This window comes from Azolla caroliniana, unplaced genomic scaffold, assembly GCF_043228905.1.
Source record: "Azolla caroliniana isolate FFs.n. ecotype wild unplaced genomic scaffold, voAzoCaro1.0.p SCAF_10, whole genome shotgun sequence".
Taxonomy (NCBI): Eukaryota; Viridiplantae; Streptophyta; class Polypodiopsida; order Salviniales; family Salviniaceae; genus Azolla; species Azolla caroliniana.
In genome coordinates, this window is record NW_028230445.1 from 16185589 (window position 1) to 16204094 (window position 18506).

At 40.2% G+C, this 18506-nt stretch overlaps 3 pseudogenes across 1 annotated transcript in view; 2 read left to right on the forward strand and 1 right to left on the reverse strand.

Annotated features, from left to right (window-relative positions):
• LOC147859192 (putative cyclic nucleotide-gated ion channel 20, chloroplastic) overlaps window positions 1-18506 on the forward strand; it is a 37350-nt pseudogene that overhangs the window by 4781 nt on the left and 14063 nt on the right. Inside the window, exons 3-7 of the transcript XR_015530363.1 lie at window positions 323-421; window positions 10623-10757; window positions 15135-15260; window positions 15346-15386; window positions 15581-15728. The product of XR_015530363.1 is annotated as a putative cyclic nucleotide-gated ion channel 20, chloroplastic (transcript). The remainder of the gene's footprint in view (window positions 1-322; window positions 422-10622; window positions 10758-15134; window positions 15261-15345; window positions 15387-15580; window positions 15729-18506) is intronic.
• Window positions 1346-2856, reverse strand: LOC147859193 (uncharacterized; annotated as a pseudogene).
• LOC147859194 (uncharacterized) lies at window positions 12478-14494 on the forward strand (annotated as a pseudogene).

Genomic DNA, 18506 nt, shown 5'->3' on the forward strand with positions numbered 1-18506 from the left:
ACATCATCAGGTTGGGAAGTGCTTGTTATGCTATTCTTCAGAGTTGCACAACAAACTTCGACCCTTCGTTATCTAGGCCAGCCATCGCAGCATAGTTCGTTTGTTGCTAGGGTGAGGCAGCGGAGTCATTCTTCTTCTTCTGGCACTCTGCTTCAAAGTGGTCAGGTTTTCCGCAATAAGTGGGGTGTCTTTTAATTTAGAAACTTACTACGAGAAATGTTTTTTATTTTTAAAAAGTTGTGACATTGTTAGTGCCTTATCTTAGATTCTCTAACAACTTAATATTTATCTATAACCTAATATCTTGTACTTTTTTGTACAGCAGCACTATTGCATCACTTTCAACACGACCTTTGCAAATGTTGTGACAATAATGAGGAGCATAACAGACTTCATTTATTTTCTCCACGTGCTTCTTCAGGTTACATCTTTTAACCTTTCAAGTATTTAAATGATTGAAAAGTATTAATATCTTTGAAATTTTTGGGTGTATTTTTGTTTGTGTATGTCATGATCAATCGATGAATAGAAGAAATATTATTATAGATCAAAATCTACAAAATTGATTTAATATGAACCATAAAATGCTCATCTATTTTCAAAAAGAAAAGATCTTATCTATTTGATGGTTACACCAATTTCATTCCAAAGATTCCACTTAAGAAAATTCTGTATAAAACTTGTGAAGTTCTTAGAACTATGGGGAATCAAAGATTAGGTAAACAAAATAGGAAGGGAAGAATACTACTAACAATATGGCTAATTTAGATTAGATAAAGGTAACATGAAAGAATAAAACCAACAAAAGCATAACAGAGAGACCAAAGACTTTGACTGGCCTCCTTCAAAGATGCTGACAATAATAAATGCCTCTACATCTCTATGATTATTAACATCACTAGGGATGGGCCCAATTCAAAAAACTACATTGGAGCTACCAAAAACTTCAGTTAGACACCTTTGGTGAATACATTGTACTGTTTGAAGATGGATGATACAGAAGCTGAAAATCTTTGGGGAGAACTCACGCATGGACCTATACCTCAATGTGTTGCCAAGAGCACAAAACATGGGTGTAAAGAATGCCAACTCTCGTAGAGTTGGGGTGTGCAGAAGCATAGTGCATGTGTGAGGAGAGCAAGAGAAGCAATTTGCTGCCAAGAGCACAAAACATGGGTATAAAGAATGCCAACTCTCGTAGAGTTGGGGTTTGCAGAAGCATAGTGCATGTGTGAGAGCAAGAAAGAAAGATAGAAAGAAGATATTAACGTCTTTTAGGAGGCCAAAATGGCCTATAAGACCAAACAAGAGATTACATCTTTGGTGTTGTCTCATCTTTGAGAACAACAAATCAAAATAAAGTAAATATTACTCCGTAAATATAAAAGTAAATAAAATAAAAAGAGATGAGGGAATCTGGTTTTTGGCACATGTGAGATTCTCATGTTAGATAAATTGTAACTTTTGTCTTTGAAATATCTCTAGCATAGGTCGATCCAGAATGGAGAGGTCTCCAAAGCGAGGGAAGCACCTGGGATGGCGGGAGATAATGACCTTTATCTGTCGATGACAAGGGTGCTGAGATCATGGTCCATGGGGCCGTGGCTTATGTGCACGGCAAATTGCTATTGCCCGATCAATTGTAACCCCTTTGTTATGTCTTGGTCGAGAATCCATTTGTGTCTCCCTTGATTGACTTGTAGCATTAGTAGGAGTGATGGGGCTAAAGAAAGTTGTGATTGTTCTTTGTGGATGAGCGTGTGGGGCTGTAGTATTGTCCTTCAACAACTTTTCCTTATGTCTCTTGAGTTCTAGCAAGAAAAGTCCTAGGCACTGTTGGTCCTCATATTCCATTACCTTGCGTAGCAGGCCAAAGCCTTGTTTAAGGAGGCAATGGTATCTCCCTCTGATTTCATAAAACACACTACAATGGCAAACATAGTGTTCTTTGGATTCCACTACTTGATGACACAGTTGGCAAATTCTTTCTTCTAGAGGTATTCGTGTATATTTGCCTACATCAATCTTTAACTGATGTGATGAAGTTCCCAACTACACTATCACATTATGCAGCGCATGGGATGGATGTATGCCCATATAAGGTGGCCTGATGATGAATCCATCCTTTGATGTGTGTAAGAAGTGTATCTTATAGTGGGCCATCGTCGTACCAAGTGATATTTTGGGGCTGATCCATGTTATCTTGTTTTCCAAGTTAATAATATCAGTCCGGATCACTATATTCTTTTCCACTTTGGTCATATTTAGATAGGGACAATCCAAGTTGTATTGGAATGGGGGTAGTGCATTTATACTCATGCCATGTGACTCGAACCATTGTTGCATTTCAGCATACCAACAATGAATGTCTCCATTTTCAGCCAGTTGTCTTGATGACATAAGTACCAACCTTGGGTACATTCGTTTAGGGAGCTCCCATAGACGTTGGATAAATGCCATTGATCGGAATAATGCCTCGGTGATTATAGGTGCTGCTCCCATTTCTGCCCGAATTATATCATAGGGCACCGATGCTTTGCTCCTTATCAGGCGGGTGATCATTGACACTAAAGATCTCTCTAAATCTTTCTAATGATTTTCCTTGTTAAGACTCGGTCCCCACATTTCTAGTTCAGATAGAAGAGTTGGTGTGACAAGTGTATCAAATAACCACAACTTAGTTCGTGGCTCTTGGAATTGCAAATGTGCACATTGTCTCTTGAGAGCACCAAGGGCTGCATATCCACGAGAAAGTCGGGCACAAGCAACCTCCTGTAAGGAGAAGCTAGGCCCTGTAAATGTTACTCCACATTTTCTTCTCGCAAGAAGAATTACGGTTCTGATCTTGTTACCCATGCTTGAGTGGTGTTAAACACCATCACTTTAGTTTTATCCATGTTGATTGACAAACCTTTGTCCGTACAAAATAGTTTTAAGACATTTGGATGTCTTTGTAATCCCTTCGGAGAGTAAGAAATCAGCACAATATCATCAACATAGAGTAATATTTGTATACTATACCTATTATGCATGCTCTTGAACCCGCGAATCTGTCTATGTAATGTGATACCTCATCTATATAGAGACCGAAGAGAGTGGGTGATAGTGGGCGTCCTTGCTTCTCTCCGATTGTGCTATCCACCGCCTCTGATATTGGAAGATTGCACTTTTCTTGACATGGATTCATAGAGTGCATAGATTCCCCATTGCATATCTGTAGGAACACTAAGGGCTTCTAGCCACTGCATAAGCTAAGCACGTGGCACAGTGTCAAAGGCTTTTTGGAAATCCACAAAGTAGCAATAAATCCTCTTATTATGGGCTTTGCCCTCGTCAATAAGGGCCCAGATAAAATAACCAGAAATAAAAAATACATTGGAGTGGGGGTGACAACTTACGCACTGAAGAGAAAACTATATTAATCAACTAAAAATTATCAACAAGACACAATGAACCAAATGGGCTTTATACACAAGTCCTCAAGGGACTGTGACGTTAAATGTGGTTGATGGAGTCTAGTCATAGATTTCTACTTGAGTATGATTCTGTCATAAGAATATCTAATGTTCTTTGACTGTTTTTACAATTGACAACTAACATGATATTACAATCTAGCTCTTCGTGTAACTACATAGTTCACATGGATTACAATAAAGTGTGCTCACACACATTTTCACACATAGGGTTTTTCTCTATAAGCACAGGTTCACATGAGTTGAAGTTGATGCTCAACAATGGGGTTCCTAGTGGTGACATTTTAACGAAGAAGAGTAGCAGTCAACTTACAAGATTAAAGCTCAAGTTGAAGTCATGTTGGTGAAGGCATCACGAGGATTAGGGTTTAGGTAAAAAATAGAGAGGGAGAGAGTCTGAATTAGAATTAGAATTAGAATTTTTATCGTCCATAAAGAGGCCAATTTTGACCTATGGGACCAGAGTATACATGTGTTCTTGATATATGGCTCCTTCCTAAGAAGGGGTATTCATATGTTGAAACACAAAGTCTCTATGTGTTAATAAAGCATACACATATGAGCTTAACCTTCTAGGTGGTGTCTTAAGTATGGATCTTAAGTTATCACTCCCTCTTAGTATGTCAACATATCTTGAATGAATTGCACTATATGTCGAGCATGTGAAGAGCAAGTGACATTTGTCCTCTACCATGCCTTCATTGCATACTTTACATGTCGTCAAATTCGTTACATTTTGATACCATGATGCAACTTCAATACCTAACTTGTGAGATTGAGTGCGAAGTAGTGTAAGGGCTCTACGAGCATTGCTACTCATATTGGTAATGAGATAAGGTTGGATACGATCAATAGACATTCTTGCTTTATATTGAGACCAACATTCAGGGTTGACATTTGCAATGTAGTATTCTAGCTTTGTCCTCTTAGCATCCTCCCACTTCACCCTTAATGATTCCACCAACCTTTCCTCAATCATTACATATTGCATAGCAATCCCTGAAAGCTCTAAAAGATCATCCACACCCCATCTTCTAAACCATTTCTTTATGTCAACAACCCAACCAGATGAGAGAATCTTACTTTTATGATTCTTTTGTAGCTTACATCCAACATTCCAAGAAAGATTTGGTAATCGATGATTCGGCATATTCTTGACTTTTGTAATGTATTTATATACTCTTTGGAGTGCCAATAGTTCTATGGGTCGAACGCCCATTTCCAAGAGCATAACCTTGTAAGAGGTAGTGCATTTAACTCCTAATTGCCTCCTTAAAAACATCTTTTGAATTTTCTCAATCTCGTTCCATGCATTAAGAGAGATGTGCCACCCCAAACTTCTACTCCATAAAGCAATACTTGAGTTACCATGGCATTGAGTGAGAGACAAAGGGAGAGAGAGAGATGCACGCTGTCTTGGGTACAAAGAGTGTACCTCTTTTTTGGTTTTTAGATATTATGTATATACAAGTCAAAAGTGTGCTACGAGTGCGTTCACACTTGTGCACTAATAAAAGGCACAATGGCCCTTTATTCCCAATAACCTCCCACCTAAAGGCAATGTGCTGTGAGAAGAAAAAAAGAAGAAAAAGAAAGTCAGCTAAGTCCAAGTATGTACAAAGCCGAACTACATACATCTATCCAACTCCCATCATCTGTCGGCAATGAGCAAATCGCTCAGCTGGAAGACCCTTTGTGAGAAGATCTGCAGGATTATTATTTGTATGTACTTTGACAAGCTCAATGTTCTTGCTGTCAAGTACACCTCTGATGAAGTGATACTTCACCTCTATGTGCTTCATCTTTGCATGAAAGACGGGGTTCCGAGCTAGCATGATAGCACTCTGGCTGTCACAATGAAGAATAGTTAACTCTATAATGCCAAGATCTCTCACTAGATATGAAAGCCATAAAGCCTCTTTGCATGCCTCAGTGGCAACAACATACTCTGCCTCTGTAGTAGACAATGCAACACACTTTTGTAGTCTGGAGATCCAAGAGACCGCTCCTCCTGTGAAAGTAAACACATACCCAGAAGTAGACTTCCTGCAGTCTGCGTGACCAACATAGTCCGCATCCTTAAAACCAACGATAGATGCCTTTTGCTTTCCAAAGCTAATGCCCAAGTCCTTTGTGCCTTTGAGGTATCTCATAATACCTTTCACCGCTTCCCAATGCTTTTTGCTGGGATTTGCCATGTACCTACTAACCACTCCCACTACAAAGGCAATATCAGGGCGTGTAGCAACCATCGCATATATCAAACTGCCAATGGCTGAAGCATATGGAACCTTAGCCATTTCAGCCTTCTCATCATCAGATGTAGGGCTGTCTTCTGCACTAAGTTTCAAATATGGAGGCAATGGAACCCCAATTGTTTTCCCCCCTCCATATTGAAACGCTGCAAAACCTTAGAGATATACTCCTGCTGAGATAGAAAGTACCCCTTTCGACTGGTTTCGGAGTATTCGCATGCCAAGGATGTGATTTGCATCACCAAGATCCTTCATATCAAAGCTGCCATGAAGGCTTTGCTTCAATGAATCCAAGGCATGAATATCCTTGCCAACAATCAACATATCATCAACATACAAAACCAAGATAATCAGGCTGCCATCTCCTGCCTTCTTGGTGTACAAGCAGTGGTCCACTTGACTTCTACGAAAACCTTGAGACTGCATAAATGCATCAAATTTATGATACCATTCTCTTGGTGCTTGTTTCAACCCATACAAAGTCCTTTTGAGCTTACAAACCATCTTCTCTTTGCCTTTAGCCACAAAACCTTCAGGCTGCTGCATATATGTCTTCATGCAGATCGCCATGTAAAAAGGCAGTCTTCACATCCATCTGTATGAGCTCCATATCTTCAACTGCAACTAGGCCCAAAATGGTTCTTAATGTAGTCATCTTAACTACAGGAGAGAAGATCTCATCAAAATCAACTCCATATTCCTGCTTGTATCCTTTTGCAACCAATCTTGCTTTATACTTTGGCGAGGAATCAGAAATGGCCTTCATTTTATAAACGCATTTGCATGGAAGTGTTTTCTGCCCTTTAGGCAACTGCACCAAATCCCAAGTGTCATTTTTCTCAAGAGATTCCATCTCTGACAACATGGCTTTATACCATTTCTTATTGTCCTGTCTGTCCATTGTTTCCTTGAAGCAAGCCGGTTCGCCACAATCAGTTACCATGACATAATCAACCACACTGTTTGCATTAGGAACAAATCTGTCAGGCCTTCTAGTAACTCTAGACGATCTCCTAACCCAATGCTCATTGTTTGGTAGCTGTTGAGCCTGCAAATCATCATTTTCAACTTTCTGTCCAGGCATTTCAGCCTGCAAATCAGCATTAACAGCTTGCTGTTCTAGCCGTTCCTCCACATTTGGTGGCTCATCATTATTGGCAAAGGCTGGCTGATCATTTCCAACCTCATTTTCTGCATTTGCAGGTAAGTTTACAGCAGGTGTTTGCTGCTGTACAGCGGGCACATTTTTCTGTCTAAAAGGTATTTCTTCTCAGAATACAACCCTCCGTACTTCCTCGGTCTTTTCGGGTTATTTATGCATGCGATTTTCCCGGAAGATAACATCATTGCTGCGTACTATTTTTCTTTTCTCGGGATCCCACAATCTATACCCCATTTCACCCTCGTCACCGTATCCTAGGAAAATACATTTGCAGGACTTTGGCTCAAGTTTGTTGCGTTCTTTGTTACGAATGTGCACAAAAGCCTCACAGCCAAACACTCTCCAGTGAGCATATGAAGGTGGCTTACCCGACCACACTTCGTGGGGTATTCCCCCTCCCAAAGACCTGTTAGGTGACCGATCAATCAAGTGAACAGCTGTCATAACTGCCTCTGCCCAAAAACCATGGGGTAACGCAGCATGAGGCAGCATAGTACAGACCTTATCTTGAATAGTCCGATTCATACACTCTGCAACTCCATTTTGGGGTGGATTATAAGGGGCAGTGAGTTCCCTCTTTATCCCTTTGCTGTCACAAAATGCTTGAAAGGCCTTGGACACATATTCCCCACCATTGTTAGAGCGAAGACACTTAAGTGTCTTATCAATTTGATTCTCAACTAATGCCAAGAATGTTCGAAACTTGTCGAGCACTTCATCCTTGCTACGAATAGGGTAAACCCATGCCTTCGGTGTAGCATCATCGACAAAAGAGACTAAGTATTTCTTTCCCCCTAATGATAGCCCTGGCATCTGACATACATCTGAATTTACAAACTCAAGCGGGGACGACTTCAGCGAAAGAGACTTTTTATGAGATGTTTGTACATGTTTACCATAAATGCAATGATCACAATGTTCAAAATCAGCATAATGAAGACATGGCAAGTAACCCAAACGAGACAATACTTTCATACCAGTTTCACTCATGTGTCCCAACCAGCCATGCCACAAAGAAACACTAGGCTGCTCGGTTATGGCAACAACATGGTCACTCACGCTAGATACATGGAGGGGATACAAAGTATCACTTTTACTACCCTTGGCAATAACTCTAGATCCCTTACAAATCTTCCATTTCCCATCACCAAAGGTTGTGTGAAATCCATCATCATCTAGCTGTCCTGTGCTAATCAAGCTCTTCTTGAGCTGAGGTACATGCCGTACATGCTGAAGTGTGAAAGCATAACCATGCTGAAACTGTAATTGCACAGTGCCAATACCTGCAATTTCACATCCATAGTTGTCCCCAAGATGGACAACACCATGTCGACCCCCTGTGTAATCTGAAAACCACTCACGATGAGGGGTGACGTGAAAAGAAGCACCGGAATCGAGTATGCAAGTGTGCATGTCACCATCCGTATCTGCAAGTAAAGCATGTTGTCTATGGCATGATGAAACAAAGAGTACATCATTTCCACTATCATTATCATGAGTGACTACATTCACCTCTTCAATTTTAGTATTGCCTTTCCTCGGTTGAAGGTTTCTCTTTTCTTCTATGAAATCATCTATCTTCTTGCCCTTTCCTTTCTCTTTCTTCCATTTGAAACAATCACGTTTAATGTGACCCTTTTTGCGACAGTGATGGCATTCTACATCTTTACCACGTAATTTACTACGACCATAACTATCAGATTTGCCTCTCTGTTGTGACCTACCCCTCATATGTGATGATGAGAGAGAGGAAAAAGATAGAGAAGAGTAGAGGAAGAGAAAAAAATACTTCAATACACTATTAGGAAACCAATATCTGTTGGGTTCTTGCTTTGAATCCCAAAAAGCTTGACCACTTTAGGGTTCTAAGAGTATTTTTAGACGGGGGAAAACCTCCTAAAGAGGGAAAAAATGCCCCTGTAGTCCTAAGTGTGTTCACACATTATTGTCCTAAATGTGTTCACACACATCACTACCAAAATATGTCAACAAATCCCCCTTGGGAGTGATGCGGTGAACAAGGAGCTGACACTCATAGTTAAACAAGTGCCAAGCTATGTGGATAGAGATGAATCTACAAATGGGATTAGGCCTAAAGCTTTGCGGAAAGCTTCAAACTTCTCCCTAGGCAAAGCCTTTGTGAAGAGGTCTGCAATGTTCTCTTGCGTGGGCACATAAGCCAAACTGATCTCTCCAGCGGAGAACCTTACCCTGACATAGTGATAATGCACCTCAATGTGCTTAGTGCGAGCATGGAACACAGGGTTCCTCGCAATTGCCATTGCGCTTTGACTTTAAAACAGTTCTTCTAGTCTCGTCCATATAGAATAGGCACAGTCCAAACCTTCAATATTAAACAACAAAGCATTAGAAATCGACAACTCAATAGTCGAGCGTGCAAGCTCATTCAATTCTTGCCAATCATCTTGGTCCATATCTGTAGGCTTTACCCCTTTGACTTTAATAGGCTTTGCATGCTTCTTCTGCAGCAGGATGTTGTAACATTGCTTTTTCCATACTGCAAAGTTATGTGCACCCTCAAGCTTCTTGATGTGCATAAGGTGGCTACTGTTAGTCATGATTTCTTAGCCCAAACGAAGGACCAAACCTGCTCTGCTGAAAACCCTAAACTCTGCTTTGCAGAAAACCCTAAACTCTGCTTTGCAGAAAACCCTAAACTCTGCTCTGATACCAATTTGAAGGCAGCTCGAGGATTAGGGTTTAGGTCAAAAGCAGAGAGGGAGAGAATCTGAGTGAGAGACAAAGGGAGAGAGAGAGATGCACACTGTCTTGGGTACAAAGAGTGTAACTCTTTTTTGGTTTTTAGATATTATGTATATACAAGTCAAAAGTGTGCTACGAGTGCGTTCACACTTGTGCACTAATAAAAGGCACGATGGCCCTTTATTCCCAATAGTTGGGAAATTATTTCACAAGAGTTCTATATTTTTTAAGGTGATAAGTTGCTGCCTGCAGATCCATAATATTAGATTGGGGTTCAAACAGTGCCTTTTAATAAAGACAATGCTTATAGTTGACCATGAGTGCCAAGATTCCCATCCCATTCAGAATCACACCATCCTATGAGCATGTATCAGGTGCTAGAGGAGACAAACGTACCGCATGAAATGGACTTCGTAGAAATGCACTATATTCAAACGATTACGAATAATTCCAAGAAGATATCTTCATACCACCTGGAGTGTGGGGATCCAATTTCGTACATTTGTAAAATTCCAATAACTTGTTTCTTTGATTTGTTCTCTTAAAAGATGTTAACGTAGGCCATTTTGTTCTTTTGGTATTTTGTTGTAACATTTGTTAGCCTTGATTGAAACTTGTTTCCATTTCAGTGTGGTTACAATGGTTCATCATAGAGTTTTCTGAAATGTGGTCACATTGAAAACGGAAACATTTGTGTTCCTAGGGTTAGTAGGTATATTTAAATCATTTCTGTCCTAATGTCCTGTGGGATGAAAGAAATGGACGAGGATTCTCGTAACTATATGCTGGTGATGCTAAAAAGTGACCTCAAATCATGAGACAGGCCCTGGGAATGGATATATAACCTACAAAAGCCCTAATGAGGAGTGTTAATCTGAATCATGTTTTTTTGGAGGTTTTGAATCTGGGCTATTGATATATTAAATTTTCTTGGAATTTTTTGTGTATTGGTTATTTATAGTATATGTTCGAGTGAAATGATTGATTTTGATCTTGGATGTGTTTCAGTTCAGGTTGGCGACTAGTATTCCATCAAGCACATTAGGGGGGAAAGAACCGGCAAATGACCCCAAAGAGGCAGCACGTAATTATCTACGAACTTACTTCACACTAGACATATTTGCAGTGTTGCCTATGCCTCAGGTCTGATCATTGGAAACTTTCTTTTGCAGTCTATGTACAATTTGCATTGATGCTTATCAGAAGTGCAATGTGCCTGAGCATCTTTGCATAACTAAGAAAAATATAGGGTTGTAAAGGAATCAATAAGCCATGAATGTTCTTATTTTCGTCAGTGATCAATAGTGTTGATGATATAGTCCTCAATTAAATGGGTAAGAATCGTTAGGATAGTGAAAACAAATACTTCTAAATGCATGCTGTCAATCTATTTTTCCTATACCGATTAGAGCGCTAAAACCGAAATCCAAACATTGAAGAACTGATATTAATCCATAAAAGACGTTCTAGAATGTTCAGATTCCTTGAAAATACAAACATATCATATCCATGACCTTATGCTTGGCATGATATCTTTTAGAAAACATAAATGTACAAGCATGTGAAGTAAATTTTCTAGACGTTCCTGTTTTTTGCATATATTTTGGTAGAAGAGAAAAGTTAAAAACCCATTGCTTACCAAGATTAATGATATACAAATTCAGCATTGAGAAAATTTGAAATGACTTGTAGCTGCATCTTGCCAATATTATTCAGTCTAGTACAGTCAAAGTACTAATTAGAGCTTAAACTTCAGGGGACATTTCTCATCTTCGAAGTAGTCCATAAACATTAAACGGTCATTGAATTTAAGTTCCACACTAGTTTATTTGTGTGAATCCTGGTGCATTTTGAGTTTACATTTCCAGGAAGTCATTGTTCATTAGTAGCTTTGCAGTTCCTTCAGAGATGTGGAATGGCGACAATATTTAACCACATGTACAACGAGAAATATGTTGCGTTGTACATGCCTTCTTTTTTATTGTTTAATATTTTGTACAGTACATAGTGCATTTCCATGTATTTCCACAGTTATCGAAGCTAGGAGTTACACACATCCAAGTTGTCATTGCATGAAAATATGAAAAGTGCTAAATCCATTATCTGACCAATGTTTGTAACTTCTCTTGTATATGTACACTACATCTTGTCTTTGCATAGTAGGGTTGTGGTAATCAATATTGATATGAAAATACACATCAACCTCACATACATCAAGTGACAAGAATACAGAAATTATGGTACCTAGTAACCCTAGGTCTATCGCCTAGACGGTAGCTGTCCACCCTTCTTAAGATCTTAATAAACCCCTAAACCCAATTGTGTTTGACTCAAGTTTGTCCACTCGTTGATGGGTCTTTCTCTGCGTTTTCTGCAATGTGAATGTCTGTCTGCGTTTTTTGCAATGTCTGTCCTCTGTGTTTTCTGCAATGCGTGATCCTGTGCGTTTTCTGCCAAATCTGATTCCTTGTATCATCTGCCAAATCTGTTCCTCTATGCTTTTTGCCCAGTAGAAATTTCTAGAGTCTATATTGTTCTTTCTGCCCTCAACATCTCCTATACTTGCAGGCTGCTGTCCTAAGACACCATGGAGTCTGAATGGACAGAAAATGTAAAGATGGATCTTAACACGCATGACGAGGGTCCAGATCCATGGAAGACCCCAAGAAGATATCATAGACGAAAAGGACGGGATGGAAGCACCCCGAATAGCGTTAGAAAGGTACACAAGGCACCTAGAACGCAAGCCCCATCCGACATTCCATTTGATGTCGAAAATGGGAAACATGATTTATTACGCCATTTGATTGCGCAAGAGATCAATCTTATTAGATAAGATATAGAAATAGCACTAAAAGAAGAAATGAAAAAGGAGATAGAGAAACAAAAAACAGAATTGTATGCCTCTCTCAAGGTTGAGTTATTAGAAGAGATGTGGAAAGACATAATAAGCCATGTGGAGAAATCACTCTTAGAGCTCAAGGATGACATGACACAATACCTTAAGGATGAAATATCCTTAAGTAAGGTTGACTTAGGAGCTATTAAAGTGGATTTAGAAAAAGGACAAGAAGCAGCGGAAAGATGCATCTCTACAGTGAAAGCCAATGTCATGAAGGAAATGCAAACATGGGCAGGCATGGCCAAAGATGCCAAAGCTCAAGCTGAGCACACCCAAAACGAAATTAAAGCAAATGCTCCTTGGATAGAGGTAGTAAAAAAACAAAAAGGAACATCCAAGATCATGATGGATTGGTGGGTAAGCACTTTTTCTATGCCTGTGACACCTTGCTCCCGTTGGTAGCACACATATTTAATAGAGCCATGTGTGAAAGTTTTCCTACTAGATGGACTCAACATACCATTGTGCCAATCCTCAAGAGTGGAGACCCCATGATGCCAAGCAACTATAGGACAACATGATTGGCCATTACTTGGCTAAACTATATGGCTCGATTCTAGAATAAGAATTGAGTATATTGGCAGAGCAAAATGGCTGCCGTTCAATTGGACAGGCGGTGGCTAGCACAATTGGCGTGAAGCAAGGATGCCCACTATCCCCCACACTCTTTGGTCTCTATATAGATGAGGTATCACAGTACATAGAGAGATTTGGGGGTTTTGGAGCACACCTAGCACGTATAGTTATACAAATATTACTATATGCTGATGATGTTGTGCTGATTTTTGACTCTCCGGAAGGACTACAAAGACATCTAAATGCCTTAAAACTATTTTGTACGGACAAAGGTTTGTCAATCAACATGAATAAAACTAAAGTGATGGTGTTTAACACCACCCAACCATGGGTAACAAGATCTGAACCAGAATTCTTCTTGGGAGAGGAAAAGGTGGAATACACACGCTCGTACACATACCTAGGAGTAATATTTACAGGACCTAGTTTCTCCTTACAAGAGGCCGCTTCTGCCCAACTGTAGCGTGGATATGCAACCCTTGGTGCTCTTGACAGACAATGTGCACATTTGCAGTTCCAAGAGCCACGGACTAAGCTATGGTTATTTGATACACTTTTCACACCAACTCTTCTCTATGGAGTAGAGACATGGGAACCGAGTCTTAACAAGGCAAATCATTGGAAAGATTTAGAGAGACCTTTAGTGTCAATGATTGCTTGCATGACAAGGAGCAAAGCATCGGTGCCCCATGATATAATCCGGGCAGAGATGGGAGCAGCACCTATAATAACCGAGGCGTTGTTCCGATCAGTGACATTTATCCAACGTCTTTGGGAGCTCCCTAAACGAAGGTACCCAAGGTTGGCACTTATGTCATCAAGAGAATTGGCTGAAAATGGAGACACTCATTGTTGGTATGCTGAAATGCAGCAATGGTTCGAGTCACATGGCATGAGTATAAATGCACTACCCCCATTCCAATATAGCTTGGACTGTCCCCATTTAAATATGACCAAAGCGGAAAAGAATAGAGTGATCCGATCGGATATTATTAACTTGGAAAACAAGATAACATGGATCAGCCCCAAAATACCACTTGGTACAAAGATGGCCCACTATAAGACACACTTCTTACATACATGGGAGGATGGATTTGTCATGAGACCACCTTATATGGACATACATCTATCCTATGCGCTGCGTACTGTGATAGGGCAGCTGCGAACTTCATCACATCAACTACGGATTGAGGTAGGAAGATATACACGACTATCTCTAGAAGGGAGAATTTGCCAATTGTGTCATCAAGGAGTGGAATCTGAAGAACACTATGTTTGTCATTGTAGTGTCTTCTATGAAATCAGAGGGAGATACCATTGCCTCTTTAAACAAGGCTTTGGCCCACTACGCAAGGTAATGGAATATGAGGACTAGCGATACCTAGGACTTTTCTTGCTAGAACTCAAGAGACATCGGGAAAAGTTGTTGAGAATATAGCCACACAAGCTTATCCACAAAGAACAATCACAACTTTCTTTAGCCCCATCACTCCTACTAATGCTACAAGTCAATCAAGGGAGACACAAATGGACTCTCGACCAAGACATAACAAAGGGGTTACAATTGATCGGGCAATGGCAATTTGCCGTGCACGTATGCTCTGGCCCCATGGACCACGACCTCGACACCCTTGTCTTCGACAGATAAAAGCCATTATCTTCCGCCATCGTAGGTGCTTCCCTCGCTTCGGAGACATTTCTATTCTGGATCGACCTATGATAGAGATCTTTCGAAGACAAAAGGTACAATATACCTAACTTGAGAATCTCACATGTGTCAAAAACTAGATTCCCTCGTTTCTTTTCTTTTCATCTTATTTACTTTTATATTTACGGAGTAATATTTATTTTATTTTGATTTGTTCTCAAAGACTAGACAACACTTAAGATGTAATCTCTTATTTGGTCTTATAGGCCATTTTGGCCTCTTAAAAGACGTTAATATATCTTTCTTTCTTTCTTCTACATTAAGTCATTCTTCAAATGATCTGTTAATATTTGAATCAATCGGTGCTAAAAGTATTTGCTATTTTCATTTGCAGATAATATTGTGGCTAGTGATCCATCACTTTGATAATGGAGAAGGAAGTGCAAATCTTATAAAAAATATTCTTAGAGTTACAGTACTTCTTCAATATGTGCCACGCTGTTTTCGCTTTTTACCTCTGGTGGCTGGCCATTCCCAATTAGGATTTATCTATGAGACTGCGTGGGCTAATTTTGCAATCAATCTTTTTATGTACGTTTTGGCAGGGCATGTGGTGGGTGCATGTTGGTACCTTTTTGGTTTACAGGTTTGCTACAAATACTTTCCATTCTTGAATTTCGTAAACAGTCTTCTGGGCCTGTGGCATTTATAGTATTTTTACATGCTTTCACAGCGGGTGAATGAGTGTCTCCACAATGTTTGCAAAACTGAGAAAAGTAGTTGCATTGAATCATACCTGGATTGTGGAGATGGTACTCATATAGAATTTGGTCACAATAGGTCAAGCTGGATAAATGCAACAAATGCATCTTACAATTGCTTTACATCCCCAACATTTGATTATGGAATTTATGTAAATGCTGTTCCTATCACAAAGAACCCAAGTTTAGCATCAAAATATTTCTATTCCTTATTTTGGGGCTTTCTTGTGAGTTTCTTTCTTTCTCTCCCATTTTTTGTACAATGTCTATAATATGCTTTAATAATTGTAGCATGCTTTCATAGAGCACTCTAAATTGCAGTTTTGAAAGCTACAAACTGAATTGTGGCTATTTGATACACTTGTCACACCAACTCTATGGAGTTGAAACTTGGGGCCAAGTCTTAACAAGGAAAATACCTTGAAAGATTTAGAGAGACCTTGAGTCTCAATGGTTGCTTGCATTATAAGCCCCATGATATAATCGAGGTAGAGATAGGAACAGCCCCAATAATCATCAAGAACAATATCCAAGGACTTTGGGAGCTCCCTAAACCAAGGTAGTCAAGCGTGTCACTTACGTTGTCACATGGCATAAACATAAATGCACTACCCATGTTCCGATATAGATTGGGTTGTCTCCATCTAAATGTGACCAAATTGGGAAAAAAAGACTAGAGTGATCCAAACTATTTTTATCGATTTAGTAACAAAATAACATGGATCATCCCCACCTCTCTTGGTAGGAAGATGGCCCACTATAAGACACTTTTACACACATCCCAAGGTGGATTAATCATCATCATCAAGCCCTCTTATATGAACATACATCTATCCCATGGGTTGTGCACTTGGGATAGGGAAGCTATGAACTTCTTCACATTAGTTAGAGATTGAGGTAGTGAGATATTCAACACCTCTAAAAAAAGGAATATTTATTTGCCAATTGTGTCATGAGGGAGTGGAATTTCAACAACATTATGTTATTGTGTTGTTTTTTATGAATTAAGAAGATACCATTTCCTCTTCAAGGAAGGTGTAAAGAATATAGCCTCTCGATAAGTTGGCATGTGCTGAAGCGTTGTCGTGGTTTTTCCGTGTGGATGTGCTGAAACGGGGTGGGACCACCGAGGCCTCGGATCAAGGAGCTGGCAAGAGAAGAAGGATTAACCGGATCGATGTCCGGATAACTCTCGCCGGAGCGCTGTTCCGGAGTCGGTAAGGAAAGGGGGTTATCCAGATATCTTTGCCGGAGTGAGGTCCGGACAAGTATCCTATCTAGACCAGTCTCCGGATGTTGAACAGTGAGCACATGGGCTCGGCACGCGCTATCGGTCTCGAAGCTGCGATGGATAACGTACAATGAGCTCACGGGCGCACACACTCAGGTACGCCCACATGAGTGAGAAGGAGCGGTGATAAGAACATGGCAGAGACACAGAAGACAGGGAATTGGAAACAACAAAATAGTCTATTAATCTTTACTAAGAGAATTACAACCGGACTCAGCTGGCAACGGAGCTTCGAGCTCCATTCACTCACGCACGCAGACACTAGTGAGCCTCTGATCAGGAAGGGCTACCAGCGCGAAACGGAGGCCTCACTGCAGAACGAAACGGAGGCTACCACAGAAAACTGGAAAAACAGAGAATAGGAAGGAAATCTGCAGAGCTCGGTCTGGCAGCACTTTCCCCTCCCAATTGTGGATACTCTCTCCGTCTTCTCTCCCCCCTTTTATAGCTCAAGGAATCAGAGAAGCCGTTACATCAGGCTGTTAAGACAGCTGCTTTTCTCTCAGATTCACTCCTCGATTTTCTCCCTTCAATCCCTTATTCCCTCAATAGGTGTGATCATAAAGTACTTATTAAGACACTCTACCTAGTACTTATCAATACTCAATATTTACATTTGTTTTAATTTTGTACATAAGCCTCATTCTTGTGGACCCTTGCACGCCCCCGTTCACGCACATCCGTCTCGCTTTCCCCTTATGGCCGGAAATCTTCACGACAACGTTGTGTGTGTAAACAAGAAAGAAAGAATATTAACGTCTTTTGAGAGGCCAAAATGGCCGATAAAACCAAACAAGAGATTACATCTTAAGTGTTATCTCGTCTTTGAGAACAACAAATCAAAATAGAATAATTAGTACTCAGTAAATATAAAAGTAAATAAGATAAAAATAGACGAGGCAATCTGGTTTTCGGCACATGTGAGATTCTCAAGTTAGACACATTGTAACTTTTGTCTTCGAAAGATCTTTAGCATAGGCCGATCCAAAATGGAGAGGTCTCGGAAGTGAGGGGAGCACCTGCGATGGCTGGAAATAATGGCCTTTATGTGTCGATGTCAAAGATGCTGAGGTCGTGGTCCATGGGGCCGGGGCCTATGTGCACAAGAAATTGCTATTGCCTGATCAATTGTAACCCCTTTGTTATGTCTTGGTCCAGAGCCGATTTGTGTATCCCTTGATTGACTTGTAGCATTAGTAGGAGTGATGGGGCTAAAGAAAGTTGTGATTTGTGGATGAGCTTGTGGGGCTGTATTATTGTCCTTCAACAACTTTCCCTTATGTCTCTTGAGTTCTAGCAAGAAAAGTCCTAGGCACCATTGGTCCTCATATTCCATTACCTTGCGTAGCAGGCCAAAGCCTTGTTTAAAGAGGCAATGATATCTCCCACTGATTTCATAAAACACACTACAATGGCAAACATAGTGTTCTTTGGATTCCACTACTTGATGACACAGTTGGCAAATTCTTTCTTCTAGATGTATTCGTGTATATTTGCCTACATCAATCTGTAACTGATGTGATGAAGTTCGCAGCTGCCCTATCACATTGCACGACGCATAGGATAGATGTATGCCCATATAAGGTAGCCTGATTATGAATCCATCCTTTGAGGTTTAAGAAGTGTGTCTTATAGTGGACCATCTTCGTACCAAGTGATATTTTGGGGCTGATCCATGTTATTTTGTTTTCCAAGTTAATAATATCAGTCCGGA